Source organism: Pelophylax lessonae, assembly GCF_965119305.1.
Source record: "Pelophylax lessonae genome assembly, chromosome: 5".
Taxonomy (NCBI): Eukaryota; Metazoa; Chordata; class Amphibia; order Anura; family Ranidae; genus Pelophylax; species Pelophylax lessonae.
This window is the reverse complement of record NC_138772.1, coordinates 174614230-174633792: the sequence shown is the minus strand read 5'-3', so window position 1 is coordinate 174633792 and position 19563 is coordinate 174614230.

The following is a 19563-nucleotide window of genomic DNA, read 5'->3' as shown; positions in this document are numbered from 1 at the left end:
CTTTGTATATTTTTTAGCCGAGACCCTAGAAAATAAAATGGAGATTGTTGTAAAATTTTCTGTCACACCATATTTGTGCAGCGCTCTTACAAATGCATTTTCTTGGGAAAAAATACACTTTTTTAGATTAGAAATTAAAAAAAGAAAGCAGTAAAGCTAGCCCAATTTGTATAATGTGAAAGATGATGTTATGCCGGGTAAATAGATACCTAACATGTCATGCTTTGAAATTGCGCAAGCTTGTGGAATGTTGACAAACTTCGGTACTTAAAAATCTCCATAGGCGACGCTTTAAACATTTTACAGGTTACTTCTTTAGAGTTACAGAGGAGGTCTAGTGCTAGAATTATTGCTCTTGCTCTAACGCTTGCGGCATAACCTCACATGTGTGGTTTGAACACGTTTACATATGTGGGTGCAACTTACGTATACTTTAGCTTCTGCATGGGAGCTTGGAGGGACAGGGGCTATACATTTTTAATTTCTTATTTATTATACTTTTTATTTTCACACTGTCCTTTTAAAAAAAAAATTCTATCACTTTTAATTGTATTGCAAGGAATATAAACATCCCTTGTAATAAAAATAAGAATGACAGGGCCTCTTTATTGGGAGATCTGGGGTCAAAAAGACATTTACACTTAAAAGCAAGAAAGTAAAGAAGTAATTTTGCCTTTAAGAGATGAAAAAACTTATCCCTTTAAGGCCGTAATGCGGAAGTGAGGTCAGATGTCGCTCCATTCCTCCAAGGCCAGAGACCTGAGTAGGGTCTATCTCGCCCTGACTGCCCAGCTATAGAGAGCATCAGATTGGGTCCGGGCTACTCGAATGGTCCGGTAAGCCATGAGACGACCGGGAAATGGTGGAAGGGGGCCACCTCTCCTGTCGCCTCTAAAAGTGATCCCGTCGTGAATCTGCCGCTGGGATTCCTTTTATATGAAAGAGAATTGCCCACTGTATAAAAAAAACACTAGGGCTATGGCAGCTAGCTGCTTCCATAGCCACAGTATTTAATGTCAAACGAATCACTTATATATACAGTGGGCGGTCGGGAAGTGGGTAAGTATGTATGCAATATACCTGGCTGTTTCCAGTGGAAGCTGTAAATCACTTTATTATGCACTGCTACTACAAGGTACAGTGATCACCTCTATCTTTCAGGTTTCCCTGCCAAGTGGCTGCCCTGCTGCTTAGTAAACACAAGAGGTCACTTGGCACAGACACCATTCAGAGAACATTCTGCATTTTCTCAATGAATGTACGGCATTCCCTGATTGGATGTGGTGGATGTGGTGGAGAGGAGGAGGGGGTAACATCAACATCTCCACTTTGTCTAATAAAAAAATGTTTTGAATTTTGTTTGAAAAATGAAAAAAAAAGTTATCTGAATGATGCCTGTACTGAGCGAGTGACCTCCTGGCCAGCACTGGCCCTGGGAGTTAGCAGAAAACACTGTTGTAGTGGTGCTCACTACAGTGGTTTTCAGTGTCCATGTGGTTCTTCCAGGTATAGCACATGCATACTTGCATTGGTTCAAGCTGGAACAATATAACTATGCAAAATGCTGCATAGCTAAACTTTAGCTTGAACCATAGCTTGCTTTTCATAATTACAAATCTTACATGAAGTATCAGTTTTTTTGCTAAGGAGACACTCTGGGATTGTTGTAGCCTCAGGAAGACAGTGTTAGGCATAAAGGGTTAATATCAAAGCACTGGCCTGGATTTTCAGACACTTTGAAAGCAATCAATCTTCTAACAGAGGGGGGAAGCAAGGGTGTGTGACTAGCAGATAGAATAATCCCAAAGACTCACCTGTACTCTGCTAGTCAACTGTTATAAAATGGTGACTTAAGAGTTAAAGCGGAGCACTCTTTTTTGTGTTTATTAAAAGTCAGCAGCTACAAAAAGTTTAATAAACAGACACTCACCTGTCCCACGATCCAGGGGAGTGGTCGCCCAAACCCTCAGGTTCTCTCCCTCTCCTCTCCCTGGCACCTGCATTACAAGTGTGGGCACCCAGATGTGACAGCTTGCGGCTTCACAGCCGGGTGCGCACTGCACATGTGCAAGTCGTGCTGCACCTCCTTAATGTTCGCGCCTCCTTAATGTTCGCGCAATCTTCTGGGTCCTGTGACGTGTCCCAGAAGATTGGAGGGAGGGAAAGAGGGAGGTAGAGAAGAGAACTTCCTAGGTGGCCCGAGCGGAAGTGGGAGCAGGTACCTGTCAAAACAAAGTACCCGCTCCTCTGCAAAAAAAATTGCATGCCAAATGTGGCATAGGACGTGGGGGGGGGGGGGGGGGGTTATGCTTAAAGTGGAACTTCCCCTTTTGGGTGGAGCTCTGCTTTAGGGATACAATACTGGCTCTGTGTTCTTATTACATGCACACTGATTTTCTATGTTTAGGTATACTGAACAATGGAAGAGGGGGTATTTCCCGTAAATCCCCATATGGGGAATCTATGGGAGATGGGGATTGTTAAATATTATGTATTTTACTTTTTCTTTTCCTATTCTGTTTTTAATTTTGTAAAATAAAATGATTTTTTTGTGATAACTTGTAAGCATATATTGTTTTTTGGAACTGATCTGTTATTTATATGATCTACTAGCTTTAAAATTACTGAAAAGTAGGTCCTAAAGAAGCCCTCATCTTGGGCGAAACACGTCAATCTATAATCCTTCGGGGATTTATCCCTATGTGGGTGAATGTATTGTATGTCATTGTATAAAACACAATATGGTTTTTAGAAAATATATACCTTCCTCGTTTTTAAGGTTTTTTATAAATAAAATGTATTGATTGTATATGGTGTATTTTTGAGTAATTATCTTTTTTGGGGCATATTAAAATGCACATCTTCCCCGTATGGGGAATTATGGGAAATACCCCAATTCCAATTTCTAAGTAACCCCATTCAGTTTAAAATAGAAATGAAAGGCAAAACATTTTTGTATAGATATAAATAAAACATTATAAATATATTTTTTTCCCCTTTTTTAAGGGATCACATTCCCTCTGTTCTCAGCTGCAAAAGAGCTGGAGGAGGAGAATCAACAGTGCAATAAACTTCCCAGTGAATGGCTGTGCAGCGGGGGCATGTTAGGATATGTCTGATCATTGAAGGAGAGTACACTGAGTTCCCAACATAGCTAAAGAACTGACCAAGCTGTGCTCTCCTGCTTAGTGTGTTCTGTTTTTAAAGGGAAAGCAGAGGGACTGGCAGGAACACCAGGGATTTCACATAAAGAAAGCAATACAAACAAAACAGGATACTTTCTCATACAAGTACATGGTACAGCAGGCACATATCAGGAATATGAAGTGTTGGTGTAACAAACGCTTTAACTAATTTACCTTTCCAAAGTTCAGCGATGTCTGAAGAAGTTATGTGTTGCCCATCAACTGTGGGCTAAGGTGATTGGGGGAGGGGGGCGCTATTTTTTTTTTTTGAGGGAACAATAAATCCATACTTTAAATCACCCCCAATGCTAAAGGGCATATGGGCTGGTAACAGAATAGCAGGGGGGGGGGGGGGGGAAGCTAGGAGGATACTGTGTATAACAATAGTCTCAGCACCATGGAGAGAATGTTGGCAAATGAATTACATAGAGATTAACATTATTCAACAAGATTGGTCAAAAATAACAAAATATCCTCTTCTGTACCTTCAACATTAAAATGCAATGCAGTTTATCACAGTATTCAGTTATGCAAGATTCGTCTGTCTGCCTGACCTACTATCTTTGAAAGAGGGATGCCCTTTCTACGTTTGGATGGAACATGACAAGTGCATTTAGGAACTATTAGGCCTTGTTCACTTCACATGATGTTTCTATTACTAGAGTCTGTACTCAGTGATACAGTCTTGTTTGATACAGAACAGGGCACTCTTGATCAATTATAATCCTCTATAGTCTACCTTTACAACAAACAATAGTAGACCAGAGAGTACAAACAACTATAGGTTGCTTTCTGAGATAAGGTTAAAAGAAGCCTATGTTATAAAGGCAGGGAGAGAAATGAGGGGATGGATTCTTTAGGGGTCCTAGATGTTATGGGCAATCTAATCACCTGCAGTTCCACAAGAATCTGGTTATGCTTATAGCAGGGTGCCATATTATTTGTTTTGCTACCTGGTTCCATACTGCTGAAAGTCCATACCCCAAATCAGGGGCCCTGTTGAAGAATCAAGCTGGGGCTTAGACTCCATGCCCCAGTGAATCCTGAGTCATCCTTCTACAAAGGCTCACTACCATAGAAGCCTGGCAGTAACATACTGACACCTCAAAATGCCCATTTGGCAAATATGTGTTTAGTAATACCTTGATGGGATGTGGGATCCTAGGATCCAGTGGATGTATTTAATGGTATCTCTGAAAAAAAGCATAGAAGAATTGCCAAGTGAACCCTTGACAAGTACAATCCCTAGTCTACAGGGCAACAAAGTAAACAAGGTACATTTTACAAACCTACAGTAATACAGAAAATACTGTGTAGCTGGGGCGTGTATGGGAAAGGCCCTCTCCAAACAGGGTAAAGTGATAAACATGTAGGTAAATAAGAGACCCAGAAGAGTGGGAGTGATAATAAGGTTGGTAGTGCCTCCACCCAGGACAGGTCCTCTGAGCAAAGGAGATTCTCTTCCTGGGAGATAAATTAATAATCTAAACAAAGGAATTGGGAACAGAAGATGCAACCAGCATATAACATTAGAAAATAACAACTAAGCTTTCCTAAATTGTTTAGAAAAGATAGAAAAATGAATCAACTCAAAGAAATAAAAACTTTACTTGAAACTATAGAAAAAATACTGTATTAAATAAGAAGTATAGCCAAAGCGTTTTTTGGCTGTACTTCTATGGATGAGTTCAATCTGCACTCCTGTGACTTGTTAATGTCACAGAGCTGGTCCAGGCTTGGGAAAGATCCTAATTGCTTGGTCACAGAGCCGGCAAAGGGACAGATGCATCCACCTAGGTGAGATTTTTTTTTTTTTTTAAGGAATCTCATACTTCTCTTTTAGTCTAATATAACCAATAACAACTTAAAGTACATAAACAACAGACATCAGGTTCACATTACATCCGGAAACCTGCGAGAGGTGGCCCAAGGTTTCTACTGCTAGGGGCCTCCACAAAGTTTAATCTGCCACTGACCTCCACTTTAATACATCACAGACTTCACATGAATAATCGTATTTTGTTAGATTATGTCAAAAGTTTTACATTTTTGAAAATAGCTCAACTTAATATATGATCCTTTTGCAATTTACTATTAAGTTTAGGGCAAAAGGAGGGTATTGTTGGGGGCTCAACAACATCTAGGGCCATATCATATGAGAAACCTGTCTCTGGCAGGAATGCACAAAGCAAAAGTATCCTTAACCACTTGCCGACCGCTCACTGAGCTGGTACTGTGGCAAAGTGGCTCTTTATCATCCAGCCACGTAGACCTACGGCGCTGGACCCCTCCCCTTCTCGGCAGCGCGCGCGCGCCGCCGGAGGCTCGCTCCCGCTATATTCAGACACAGCTGGAGTCAGGCCAGGGGAGGAGAGGCGGTGATCACCGCCACTCTTCCCCGATCGTCGGGGATCGAGTGAGGAAATCCGCCCGCTTGTGTAAACAAAGCGGGCCGATCTCCTATGCGACAGGCAGGGACAGATTACAGGATTCAGCATAGCTGAACCTGCGATCTGTGCCTTTGTCACACAATCCCCTCCCCCCACGCACGTCAGTAAGCACCAAGCATACATTTAACCCCTTGATCACCAATAAAGTTAACCCCTTCCCTGCCAGTGTCATTATTACAGTAACAGTGCATATTTATAGCACTGATTACTGTAGTAATGTCACTGGTACCCCCAAAAGTCACGCAATTTTCCGTTAAAGTAACGCAGTGCCGAATCGCAAAATATGGCCTGGTCAGGAATGGGGTAAAATCTTCCGGTCTTAAAGCGGTTAAAAATACGCTCATTGAGAATTTTTTTGTCAAAGACATATAGCTAAATACATTTTGGCCTAAATATATGACAAAAATTGAATATATTGGATATTTTTTAACTGTCAAAGTAGCAAATGTCAATTTTTTCGCTCTTTTTTAATTAATATCGCAAAAAATGAAAAGCGCAGAGGTGATCAAATACCACCAAAAGAAATCTCTGTTTGTGGGAAAAAAAGGACGTAAATTTTGTTTGGGTACGGCGTTGCATGACCGCGGAATTGTCAGTTAAAGTCGCACAGTGCCAAGTTGCAAAAAGTGGCCTGGACTTAAAGCAGGAAAATCCTCTGGTGGTAAAGTGGTTAAAAACTGGTAACCTGTTTCTTTGGAGAAGCTTCCTTGCTAGTCAAGCCAGCATGGGGGTAGTGGTGGAGATTTCACCGCATGCAGAGAGTGATTGCATAGAGATCATTATGTGACGTGGCCATCCAATTAGGTAGGAATACATTATGGCTGAGGAAGGGGGCCTTAATTTATGAAAGGGGTTAGGGCAAATAGGATAACTGTGCTTTCTCTGAAAATACTGTTATCCTTTAATTACATGGACGTACAATAGATGTAGACAGAGTTATTTATTTGTGACATTTAAACATAAAACTTTTCATTTCAGACCTGATTGGTGTTTACATACACATCATTTATGACTTAAAAATGTAATTGACATCTGCTGCCTAGAAGTTTAATCAATCCACTATTGACCTTCATTTGTATTTGATGGAATTCCAATACCCTTTTGCCTAAGAACAGATGTCCAATGCAAATGTTTAAGAAGTGGTATGATTTATTCACCAATTGATCTTTCTGTCTAGTACACAGAATGCAAGGATTAATGCATTGATTGATAGCCATTATCTTTGTTATTAAATAGTTTGTATGTGCAAACATAAAATCAAAATTTCAATAATCCCCAAAAGGGAATTTTAAACAGTGTAGCAAATGTCAACTACTATCAAAATATGAATGTCATATATATTTCTTAGAGTGAGTGTTTTTTTTTTTTTTTTTTTTTTAAATCAATTTAAATGTATTAGCAGCATGTCTAGCCCTAGCAAATACAGATTTTTCTAAAGGCCTGTTAACACTTGCAGCCGGGTGGAAATAATAATTGGTGGCAAAGTCATGGTTTTACCACCCTCCGACCACTCACCTTAAAATAACTTGGTAGCCAGATGAAATTGTACACATGATGCAGCCATGATGCTTTGCCCCACCAAAAATGACACCCCCTGTTTGTAGTACTGCAGCTGAACAAGACCCATTCAAGTGAATGGGACTGCAAATATGAGCCAAACATTAGACTTGTGTTGCCGCACGGTATTCCCATTGAAAGATCCTGTTCAACTGTCAAAAAACCCCCCAAAAAAACAGGCATTCACCCCCCTGAATGCCTGTTAGCTGCTCCTGTACCTCCTTCCGAAAAGGGATTCACATGGCGTGTGTCTACAGTAAGTTAAATCTCAGATCCACATAGATCTTTCTTGCACTCCGGTCTGGAGCTGTACAGCCTTCATTCACAACCTTTCTAGCTTAAGAAAGTTTATACAACCGCAGCCTAACATCATTCATGGAAGATCTGTCAACTGATGGTCTACAGACACGTAGACAGAAATCCTTTTTTGCATCATCATTATGCACTGTTAATCCATCACCTTTCACCTCCTGATCCTCACTGTTAGCCTTTTATTATGATGGGTGGCCTCACTGATTTAATGGGAGACCTGGGGGCAAGAAGTGGAAAGGTTAAATGCTAAAAATTAAAGATTTCCATGTTACTGCAACCTCTGCTTTTTTTTTTTTTTTTTTCATCACACAATACCCTGCAGTAAAGCTGAATACACACAATACAATTTTCTTTAGATTTTTTCCTTTAGATTTAACAAAACCATATAATATGAGGTCAAACCTAAACACTTTCAATTTGTATGCAATCAAGCAGGCCCTTGCACTACATAGTTGAAGGTAAATCTAAAAGAAATCTAACAACAAAAGTTGTATAGTGTGTATTCAGCTTAAGTATCGCACAGCACTGTGACAGGTTAACATTGAAGCAGAGCTAGTATTAGATTTTTCTTTTCTGTTAAGAGCGCATAGATTAAAGGCTTTCTGACCATATACCTTTGCTCTATAACCACTTCAGCTCCTGAAGGTTTACTCCCCCTTCATGACCAGGTTATTTTTTGCGATATGGCCCTGCATTCCTTTAACTGACAATTGCGCAATTGTGCAATGTTGTACCCAAAAAAATTTAAGTCCTTTTTAGAGCTTTCTTTTGGTGGTATTTGATCACCTCTAGATTTTTATTTTTTTTATTTTTTGCGCTATAAACAAAAAAAAAAGACAGACGATTTTGAAAATAAAACAATATTTCTTACTTTTTGCTATAAAATATATCCAGTAAGAAAATATAAAAAATCTTATTTCCTCATCAATTTAGGCAAATATGTATTCTGCTACATATTTTGGGTAAACAAAATCCCAATAAGCATATATTGATTGGTTTGTACAAAAGTTATAGCATCTACAAACTGTGTGATAGATTTATGGAATTTGTATTTTTTAAATTTTTTTTACTAGTAATGGCGACGATTAGCGATTTATAGCAAGACTGCGACATTTCGGCGGACAAATCGGACACTAATGCCTCGTTTCCACTGAGTGGTACGGTACGGTTCGGTTCAGTACGGTACGGTTCGGTACACATTGCGTTTCCACTGCCAATAGTACCCTTTCATGATAGGCGTGGTGTAGCAGGAAAGCTGTGATAGACAATTCTCTGTCAACCAATCAAAGTTCTGCAAAGTGTAGCTCCACCCTGTTGGTACGGTTTGGTACGGTACTAATGTGCTTGGTACCCCAACGAAAGGGTACCAAAAAGTGGTACGGTACGGTTCGTAATTAGGGTACCATTCATAATGGAAACGGCATAAATAGCGTACCGTACCGAACTGAACCGTACCAGAAAGCTCAGTGGAAATGAGCCATAAGTGACACTTTTTGCGGACCAATGACATTAATACAGTGATCAGTGCTAAAAAAAAATTGCACTGTCACTGTACTAATGACACTGGCATGGAAAGGGTTAACATCGGGGCGATCAAAGGGTTAAAAGTGTTTCTAGGGAGTTCTTCCAAACTGTGTGGGGGATGCTCAGGCCCGGACTGGGACAAAAAATAGGCCCGGGCATTTTGGACTGAGCAGCCCGCGAGGGGGGGGGGGGGGGGGCGTGGCGGGGCGTGGCGTGGCGTTCGTCGGGATGGTTGATGACAGGATTTAATGTTCCAGGATGTGTGGATTTGATTACGGTACCTTTTTTAGTTTAATCTTCAATCTAGATCAGAGCTGCCATATGATGCTGTTTATTTTGTCTTACTTTAAATCCTCTTTTGATGGTTGAGTCCTAAAAATAGTATGAAGCAGATCAGTCCCAATTCCTGCACCTTCACACATCAAATCACCCCAATTCCTGCACTATCATACCTTAGTTCACCCCAATTCCTGCACCTTCACACCTCAGATCAGCCCCTGGTAGGCTGGCACTGGCAGCAACAATTTTATTCAAATCTGGATTTATTCTGCAAATAGGCTGACCTGGCACTGGCAGGCATAGTACTATGCCTGGCTGCCAGTGCCAGACAATTGCAGAAGAAATCCTGATTTATTTGAATAAAATTGTTGCTGCCAGTGCCAGTCCAGCCTATCTGCAAAAGAAATCCCTAAGTAGAAGTCACTCCTCTCTCCAGTCCTCCACTTACCTTAGGTGTGCTGTGCGGTGTGGCTGCAGAGTGTTCCCGCTGGACATAGTACAGGAGATGGTCAGAGACTGCAAACATGATACAAGAGATGGTCAGAGACTGAGGACATGATACAAGAGATGGTCAGAGACTGAGGACATGATACAGGAGATGGTCAGAGACTGAGGACATGATACAGGAGATGGTCAGAGACTGAGGACATGATACAGGAGATGGTCAGAGACTGAGGACATGATACAGGAGATGGTCAGAGACTGAGGACATGATACAGGAGATGGTCAGAGACTGAGGACATGATACATGAGATGGTCAGAGACTGAGGACATGATACATGAGATGGTCAGAGACTGAGGACATGATACATGAGATGGTCAGAGACTGAGGACATGATACATGAGATGGTCAGAGACTGAGGACATGATACATGAGATGGTCAGAGACTGAGGACATGATACATGAGATGGTCAGAGACTGAGGACATGATACATGAGATGGTCAGAGACTGAGGACATGATACATGAGATGGTCAGAGACTGAGGACATGATACATGAGATGGTCAGAGACTGAGGACATGATACATGAGATGGTCAGAGACTGAGGACATGATACATGAGATGGTCAGAGACTGAGGACATGATACATGAGATGGTCAGAGACTGAGGACATGATACATGAGATGGTCAGAGACTGAGGACATGATACATGAGATGGTCAGAGACTGAGGACATGATAGAGGAGATGGTCAGAGACTGAGGACATGATAGAGGAAATGGTCAGAGACTGCCGACATGATACAGGAGATGGCCAGAGACTGCCGACATGATACAGGAGATGGTCAGAGACTGCGGACGTGATACAGGAGATGGCCAGAGACTGAGGACATGATACAGGAGATGGTCAGAGACTGCGGACATGATACAGGAGATGGTCAGAGACTGCCGACACGATACAGGAGATGGTCAGAGACTGCCGACACGATACAGGAGATGGTCAGAGACTGCCGACACGATACAGGAGATGGTCAGAGACTGCCGACATGATACAGGAGATGGTCAGAGACTGCCGACACGATACAGGAGATGGTCAGAGACTGCCGACACGATACAGGAGATGGTCAGAGACTGCCGACATGATACAGGAGATGGTCAGAGACTGCCGACACGATACAGGAGATGGTCAGAGACTGCCGACACGATACAGGAGATGGTCAGAGACTGCCGACATGATACAGGAGATGGTCAGAGACTGCCGACATGATACAGGAGATGGTCAGAGACTGCCGACACGATACAGGAGATGGTCAGAGACTGCCGACACGATACAGGAGATGGCCAGAGACTGCCGACATGATACAGGAGATGGCCAGAGACTGAGGACGTGATACAGGAGATGGCCAGAGACTGAGGACGTGATACAGGAGATGGCCAGAGACTGCCGACATGATACAGGAGATGGCCAGAGACTGCCGACATGATACAGGAGATGGCCAGAGACTGCCGACATGATACAGGAGATGGTCAGAGACTGCGGACGTGATACAGGAGATGGCCAGAGACTGAGGACATGATACAGGAGATGGTCAGAGACTGCGGACATGATACAGGAGATGGTCAGAGACTGCGGACATGATAGAGGAGATGGTCAGAGACTGCGGACATGATACCTGAGAGACTGCAGATGTGATACAAGAGAAGGTCAGAAACTGCAGACATGACAGAAGATAGGACACTAGGGGGGCCGGAGAGCACAGGGAAAGCAGATAGCACTGGAGGAGCTGAAGGGCAAGGGGGGGGGGGGGGACTGGAGAGAAGTAAGGAAGGCGCAGGGTGTGGATAGCACTGGGGGGGGGGGCAGGGAAAACCAGGGGGTTAGGGAGCACAGGGTAGGGGGACTGGAGAGCACTGGGGGGGGAACTGGAAATCACTTGGCCAGGGAGCACAGGGGGGTGGAGAGCATTAGGGGAGCCAGAAAGCATAGGGGGAGATCAAAAGCACTGTGGGGACTTGAAGAGCAGGGGGGGGGACTTGAAGAGCAGGGGGGGGGCTGAAGAGCAGGGGGGGCTGAAGAGCAGGGGGGGGTCTGAAGAGCAGGGGGGGGTCTGAAGAGCAGGGGGGGGGCTGAAGAGCAGGGGGGGGCTGAAGAGCACAAGGGGGGGCTAAGAGCAGGGGGGAGGGTTAAGATCACTGGGGGGGGCAGTAAAATAAGTTGAATAGGAGGGGGATGGGACAGCTCAGCTGCATATAGAGAAATTGATATTTCTCCTGCAGCCGCAGAATGCCTGCAGAGGGGAGGAGGAGAGTCAGGCATCCATCCAGCGGCAGCAGGAGGAGGAAGAGGGAAACATCAAATCCTCTATATGAAGCCGCCCCATCCCCCTCCTATTCAGTAGCAGACAGTACACACGGCCGGTGACACCAGGGCTGCACAGCACTGAAGACACTGGCGTCGCGAGGAGCCGCGCTTACCTTCTCTCTCCGGCCTGTCGCCGCCCCCGCAAGCAGCCCGGAGTCAGAGTGAAGGAGCTGCCATCTGCAGCTGATTGCTTCCATGGCCGATCCTGCGAGTGCGGGCTGTGCTGCTGGCCGCGCCGGGCAGGACACCGGCTGCGGCGGGAAGGAACACACATACGAACTTCTCTTCACTTCCGGCTCCCTAGCCAATCAGCCTCCTGCTCAGGGGGGTGTGACTCACAGCAGAAGGCTGATTGGCCGCGGAGCCGGTGTAGCTGGCAAGAACACCGGCCGCGGCCGCCGCAGTGAGGGAAAATGACAGTCTGGCTTCTTTACATTCTACTGTCTGTGAGGAGTCGGACTAAGTGAGAGCGGGCGCCGCGGCCCACCGGGATTATGCCCGGTCCGCCCGATGGTCAGTCCGGCCCTGGGGATGCTTGTACTGTGAAAAGGCAAAGATCCATGTTTCTGCTTAGCAGAAACACAAGATCACTGCCTTCTCTTGTCACAGAATGGCAATCTGCCTAGTTTACATAGGCAGATCGCCGTTCTACCTGGGTCCTGAACTATCGTTACGTGTCGGGGGGACATCGAGTCCACCAGACCAGCTGATTGGCTCCCACTATGTCCAGTCACAGAGGGAGCGGGTCGCCCGTGGCACGTGTATGTGCCCCAGACCTGGAAGTGCAGAATTCGTACAGGTACATGATTCTGCGCACAGGAGCCGCCGCCCCGCAGTAAATGTACGTGGGGAGGCCGGCAACAAGATAAACAGCACTGACCTGTAATAATCAAACAGTGCTATATTACATATAAGTGCAATCATTCATACAATCACCTAAAGTGAAAAAGTGCAAATAGAAAAATGAAAAGTAATAAAAATCTTACTATACAATAAGAAACGGTCCACAAAAAGTGAAAATTAAGCTCCACAGTCAGTCAAACAAAGTGCCAATGTGCTGTGCAAATAAAGTGCAATCCAAAACAACACAAGGAGTGCTTCAGAAAAAAGTGCTTTAATGCTCCACCACCTTTTCCATGCTGGTGAACTTACCAGATTGCCATGATCTCCCACTTCAGAGTCATGTAAGGCATGTTTATACCAGAGGGTTCCCATTAGCTGTATTATCTTTCAGATTCCATCAGGGAATTCTGTTCCTTTATATATTGTTAGTCAGGATCCATTTTACATGGGTTATTCCGATGTTACATAGAAAGGCAAAGGGAATCAATATAGTGTAAAGCTTTTTAAACTTTTATTAAAACCCCAAACACTTCCACTCCTCCTACTCCCATTGTTTGATGCTATACCTTGCAACGAGGGGTGTTCCCCACAAATCACATAAAATCACTGCAGTCTACAGTAGTATCCCCAATATGCTGGCTGTGCAGTATGCACACCACTTGCAATGTCTCGTTTCTCAATCCTCTCGAGTGTACTAAGCACTACTTCCGGGTGTATGCTGTGTTATGGCGCCACTACCGGTTCCACCCCGATGCTTTCGTCACATCAATGTCTCATTATCAAGAGGCTTTCTAACAAGGTTTCATGGTACACCTATATTTAGGGTGTTACATTAAATGTTGCCACAGCACACACCTCCATCCCCTTATTAAATCTGAAATTCTTCTCCCTGCAGGCTTCTGTCAATTTTTAAATTCGACCCAGCAGTGCATGGCTCCTAACAAACAGTCGCATCATCCATTCACAGAGATCTGTAATTGGAGGGACAACAAGCCCTATCTGCAACCATGGCAGAGGGACTTGTAGATCTCTCCTAGATACAGAACAAGTGCAGTGACATCACCACACTTATAATCTATTGATAACTACCTCTAGCCCAATAACCAAAGATCCAGACCTCAATGTGGACCTGTGGCTGGAGAAATAGTCTGCTGAAGCCTGTGCATTGCATCTGTGATCCAATGATTGCAGTTCCAATGCTTAGTTCTAAGATGTGTTTACAAATGTCTAACACAGATCAGTCCCCTGCTGCATGCTCTCATCGTGTGACACGCTATAAATTGGTAATGTTGTAGTTTGATCTTTGGGGAGGGGGGGGGGGGGGTTATCCCAGCCTGTACAAAATCTTTTTGAGGGACCTCAAGAACTGCTTTCTAATGGTAAACAAATGGATCTTTTTAAAAGCTTATTATTTTTATTTCTGTCCACGCAGTTCTGAAATTCAGGCCTCTTTTACAAGGGGGGAGGGGGGGGATCCATTTAGACCATCAGGGGGTCTGTCCACAGATCTCCTGCTCAACAGAGCAGAGCGGCTGATGACAAGTCTGTGTCCTCTCAAACTTCTGCAGAGAGGACATGGACAAAGCCCGCTCTGCTCAATGGGTGTCAATGGACACAGCTGTCTGTTTACACCCAACTGCCCTCCAACCAGATCCACCTAGACGGAGAGAGATAGATCCCCTTCCGTTTGGTTTTAGCTGAACAGATCAAATTGGAGGTACCTAGGTGTAAACAGACACAAGTCTGTTTGCACTTATTGGTCCATAGGGGTAAATGGAGGGTCCTATCAGGTCTGCCTGAAAAACTGACAATTGGACCTAATCAGGCCCTTCATGTAAAAGGGGCCTTATACAGCTCTGCCACACAGCATAAAGTTGTCTGGTAGGACAGAGGACTTGCTTTTCCCTGCTGCAGTTTATTTACACTACAGGTCTTAAGCCTTCTTCTAGCCTGTATCTTGACAGGAAAAGCAGCATTGTGACGAATATGATGTCTTGGCCCTGCCTATCCACATTGTCCAATTAGAAAGTGCCTTGCATTCATTGAGAAAAATACAAAACATTCTGTAAAGGCTGCCTGTGCTGAGTGAGTGACTCCCTGTATACACTATGCAGGAGGACAACCTCTTAGCATGGGACCTGGAAGACAGCGGCAATCACTGTAGTAGCAGTGATTACTAATTCATCATTTCACAGAGCTCCAGGCTGGGTCAATGCAAATATGCAAAGAAAAAAAAAACAACTCATATCTGGAATTTAGATACAACAAATACATAGCTGCATTAATGTGTGTAGTTTATATCTTTTTGGAATTTATCTTAAAAAAAAAATGTTGATGCAAATTTGACATATCAGAAAATTATTCATGCATGTGCATGCAGATCCATTTTAAAGTGGCCCCATCTAGCTAAACAATTCTAAAGGAATGTGCCTGCAATAGCAGAGCTCTGATATTAACATCTTTGGAAGCCTATATTTCCTACTTTTGATCTGTTTCAGCACTGCAACCTCTGTCAGTCTCTTTAATACACAACATTTACAGTAACTGTCTGTGTGGGTGAATAATGTAGTTCCATTCTCTGACCCCTGTGACACTAATGAGTCCCGTACTGGCACAGTCGTCACAGTATGGAACTACAGTGGGTTGCTTGAAAGCCCAACTCTAATTTTTTGGTGTTAAATGTGGCCCAAAAGGTGTAAAAAAAAAAAATAATCTTTTGCTGCAAAACATACCTAGTTCTTCCCACCTGCAGTCATTTATTTCCACCACTAGATGTTCTCATCCCTCGAGACTGAAGAAATACTGTTAATACAGTCCTCTCTGCAAAACTGAGGACTGGTAAGTTCAGCATTTCTAAACCTTTTTTTAGTAACAGAACTAATTAAAAATATCCAAAATCTTTGATCACCCCCTATATAAAATGAAAAAAATGGAAATGTTACCTAAATTCCATGGGAAACCTAGGCCTGGTAAGATGCACACAACCACTCTGTTTTAGAAAGGATGGAAGAGAGGCAGACATGACTATTAACACAGGACTTCCCACACTTGGAAGCCATTTTTTAATTTGTGTCTACAACCCTGGAACCATGGAAAAAACTAACCTTGCTTTTGACCACTCTGTTTTATATCCGAAATTAAAAAAATATATACTTTGATTCTCTCATTTGTCACTCTATAGAAGTACTGACCCCTTTGACTTATTGGAAGTAATAGGTACCATTAGTAGATGCAGCTAGTGGTAGAGGTTGCTGGCCTACCGATAATTAGGGATGATCGAACTTTTGAAAAGTTCGGTTTGACCAGAACACCCGAACTTCCCGAAAGTTTGGGTCCAGATTCCAGAACCCCATTGAAATCAATGGGGCCCGAACTTCGGTAAGCAAAAAACACCATTTTGAAGCCATAAAACCCAATAAATGCCCCTAAAAAGTGCCTAGAGTTCTGGGTCATGCCCCAGGGACTATTAATCACACAAAAAAAGTTCTTAAAAATTGTAGTTTTTGATAGAGAGCCAATTATTGAAAAAATTATTGAAAAAAAAATGAGATTTCTTTGGATTTAGTGTCTGGGGGGTCTAAAAAGTGTACCTGTGAAGTTTCAGCTCTGTAGCATGTCCAGAACCAGAAAAGAAAGATAATTTTTCTTAGATTTTTTATTAGCGCAGGGATGTGGCTCTGCTCCTATCACACCTATATGTGTGTATGTGTATATATACATATATGTGTGTGTGTATATATACCCCTATACAGAAGTTCAGATGTTATGCCTGCCTCCAAAGATGCCCAAAAAATGCCCAAAAAAAACGCCTGCAACAACACACCTGGACGTTTTTGTTGCAGGCGTTTATTGGGCATTTTTTGGGCGTCTTTGGAGGCAGGCATAACATCTGAACTTCTGTATAGGGGTATATATACACACACACATATATGTATATATACACACATATAGGTGTGAAAGTAGCGGAACCCCATCCATGCGCTAATTAAATTATTTGCAGGGATGTGGCTCCGCTCCTATCACACCTATATGTGTGTATGTGTATATATACATATATGTGTGTGTGTGTATATATACCCCTACACAGAAGTTCAGATGTCATGCCTGCCTCCAAAGATGTCCACAAAAAAGCCCAATAAACGCCTGAAACAAAAACGCCTAGGTATGACAGGAGCGGAGCCACATCCCTGCTCTACTAAAAATTCTAAGACAAACAATCTTTTTCTTATGGCGGTCACCCTGACATGGATGAATTGGGTCACCCTGGCATACAAGGAGCAGAGCCCCATCCCTGCTCTACTAAAAATTCTAAGAAAAATTATCTTTTTCTTATGGCGGTCACCCTGACATGGAAGAGTTTGGTCACCCTGGCATAGCAGTCAGAGTCAGTTCACCCTACACTACACTACGGTCACCTTGACACTTAACACTTTCCCTACAGAAACTAGATTATTGAATCTAACTATAGTGGTATATAGTACCCTAACTACACTAGAAAGCCCTTTCCTCACACTAATAATTGCTAAATGACACTTTTGCAGCAGGAGTAACAGAACTGCTTCCACTCTCTTCCACAGCCCCTGTATTACAGTGCTAGAGATTTGGCAGGGCTTTGTTATATACTGGGGGGCGTATTCACTACTGATTGGCCTCTGGACCCCCTAGTCACTCCAATCACATTCCTAGCATCCTCCTGCCCCCTCAATTGGCTTTTACTGATGTTTCTGGTCCAATCACGGGCTTTTAAAGCCCAGTTCCTGTCCCATTGCATTTTGGTCGGTTCTGGTTGCCGAATTCCGAACTTTTTCCGCAAAAAGTTCGGAATTCGGCCGAATTTCGAACAGTCAATGTTCGGGTCGAACCGATGGTCGACCCGAACCGTTCCATCATCCCTCCAATAATATGCAAAGATCACATGCTATTTATACTTAACAACATGAGAGCTATTTTCCCTTAGGGATTGTGTGCAGTTCAGTGGGAATTTACTTTTCCAAGTACATTTAGAAGTTTGCATCTTCATTGTAAAGTAAAATAAAAATAAGTAAAATAAGAAAACTTCAACGCAGTAAGCAGGGACAAGATGCCAGCAGCAAGGACAGGTCTCCGTCATGTGACCACCAACAAGCTCGTCTACGCTAATACATCAGCCTTTCTCAACTGGGATGCCGCAACTCTTACAGCTTGTTAATTCTGTCTTGTTAGCTTTTTTTTTATTAATTTCTGATGAACCCAGACAGCACCCTGGTTCAGAAAGGCTGGCTCAGAGCCAGCGAAGAGGTGACAAGGAGGAGCACCCTGTCTGAAGACATGTTGAAAGTTGCAACTAGAGAGAGTCCAGAGAGGGCAACAAAGATAATTAGGGGAATGGAGGACATCAGATATGAGGAAAGACTACAAACACTGAACTTATTCTCTCTGGAGAAGAGACATTTGACAGGGGATATGAGATCAATGTACAAATACCGAACTGGTGACCCTAGCATAGGGAACAAACTTTTCAGAGAAAGGGAATTCAATAGGACACAGGGCCACTCACCAAAACTAGAAGAAAAGCAGTTTAACCTTAAACTGCGTAAGGGTTCTTTACTGTCAGAGAGGTAAGGATGTGGAATTCTCTTCCACAAGCAGTGGTATCAGCAGGGAGCATTGATAGTTTCAAAAAACTATTAGATGGGCACCTTAAAGACCACAACATTCAGGGGTATACAATGTACGGATAACAGCAAACACACAAACACATATCATAGGTTGGACTGGATGGATTGGTGTCTTTTTTCAACCTCACTAACTATGTAAATATGTAACTACAGTATCTCACAAAAGTGAGTACACCCCTCACATTTTTGTAAATATTTTATTATAGCTTTTCATGTGACAACACTGAACAAATTGCACTTTGCTACAATGTAAAGTAGTGCGTGTACAGCTTGTATAACAGTACAAATTAGCTGTCCCCTCAAAATAACTCAACACACAGCCATTAATGTCTAAACCGTTGGCAACAAAAGTGAGTACACCCCTAAGTGAAAATGTCCAAATTGGGCCCAAAGTGTCAATATTTTGTGTGGCCACCAATATTTTCCAGCAGTACCTTAACCCTCTTGGGCATGGAGTTCCCTAGAGCTTCACAAGTTGCCACTGGAGTTCCCTTCCACTCCTCCTTGACAACATTACGAGACCTTGCACTCCTCCACCTTCTGTTTAAGGATGCCCCACAGATGCTTAGAACTCCTGTCAGGTTTTTATTTCTGTTTGTGCCTCCCCTTCCCCATTAGGGATATTTACCCTTTCAAATTTAAGGTTGTCCCCAGAACTGTAACTGATAGGAAATCGTACAAATGGGGATACTAGTTCTGGTGACAACCAGGTACTTCCTTACTTTGGAGGGATTCCCTTTCACTTTCTTTTTTGGCTATGGGACAGGAAATGAAGAAAAATCTCTTCAATGGGATATAGATGGAAAAAAAAAAAAAAAAGACAGGGTTTATCCACCTCTTTTACTCTATCCAAAATGACTGTCAGTCAGCAGCTCTCTGCTCTGCCCCCCCCCCCCCCCCATGCTTACTGGAGAGCTGGGCTGTGGAGGGAATGAGAGTGGCTGGCTCAGGCTCT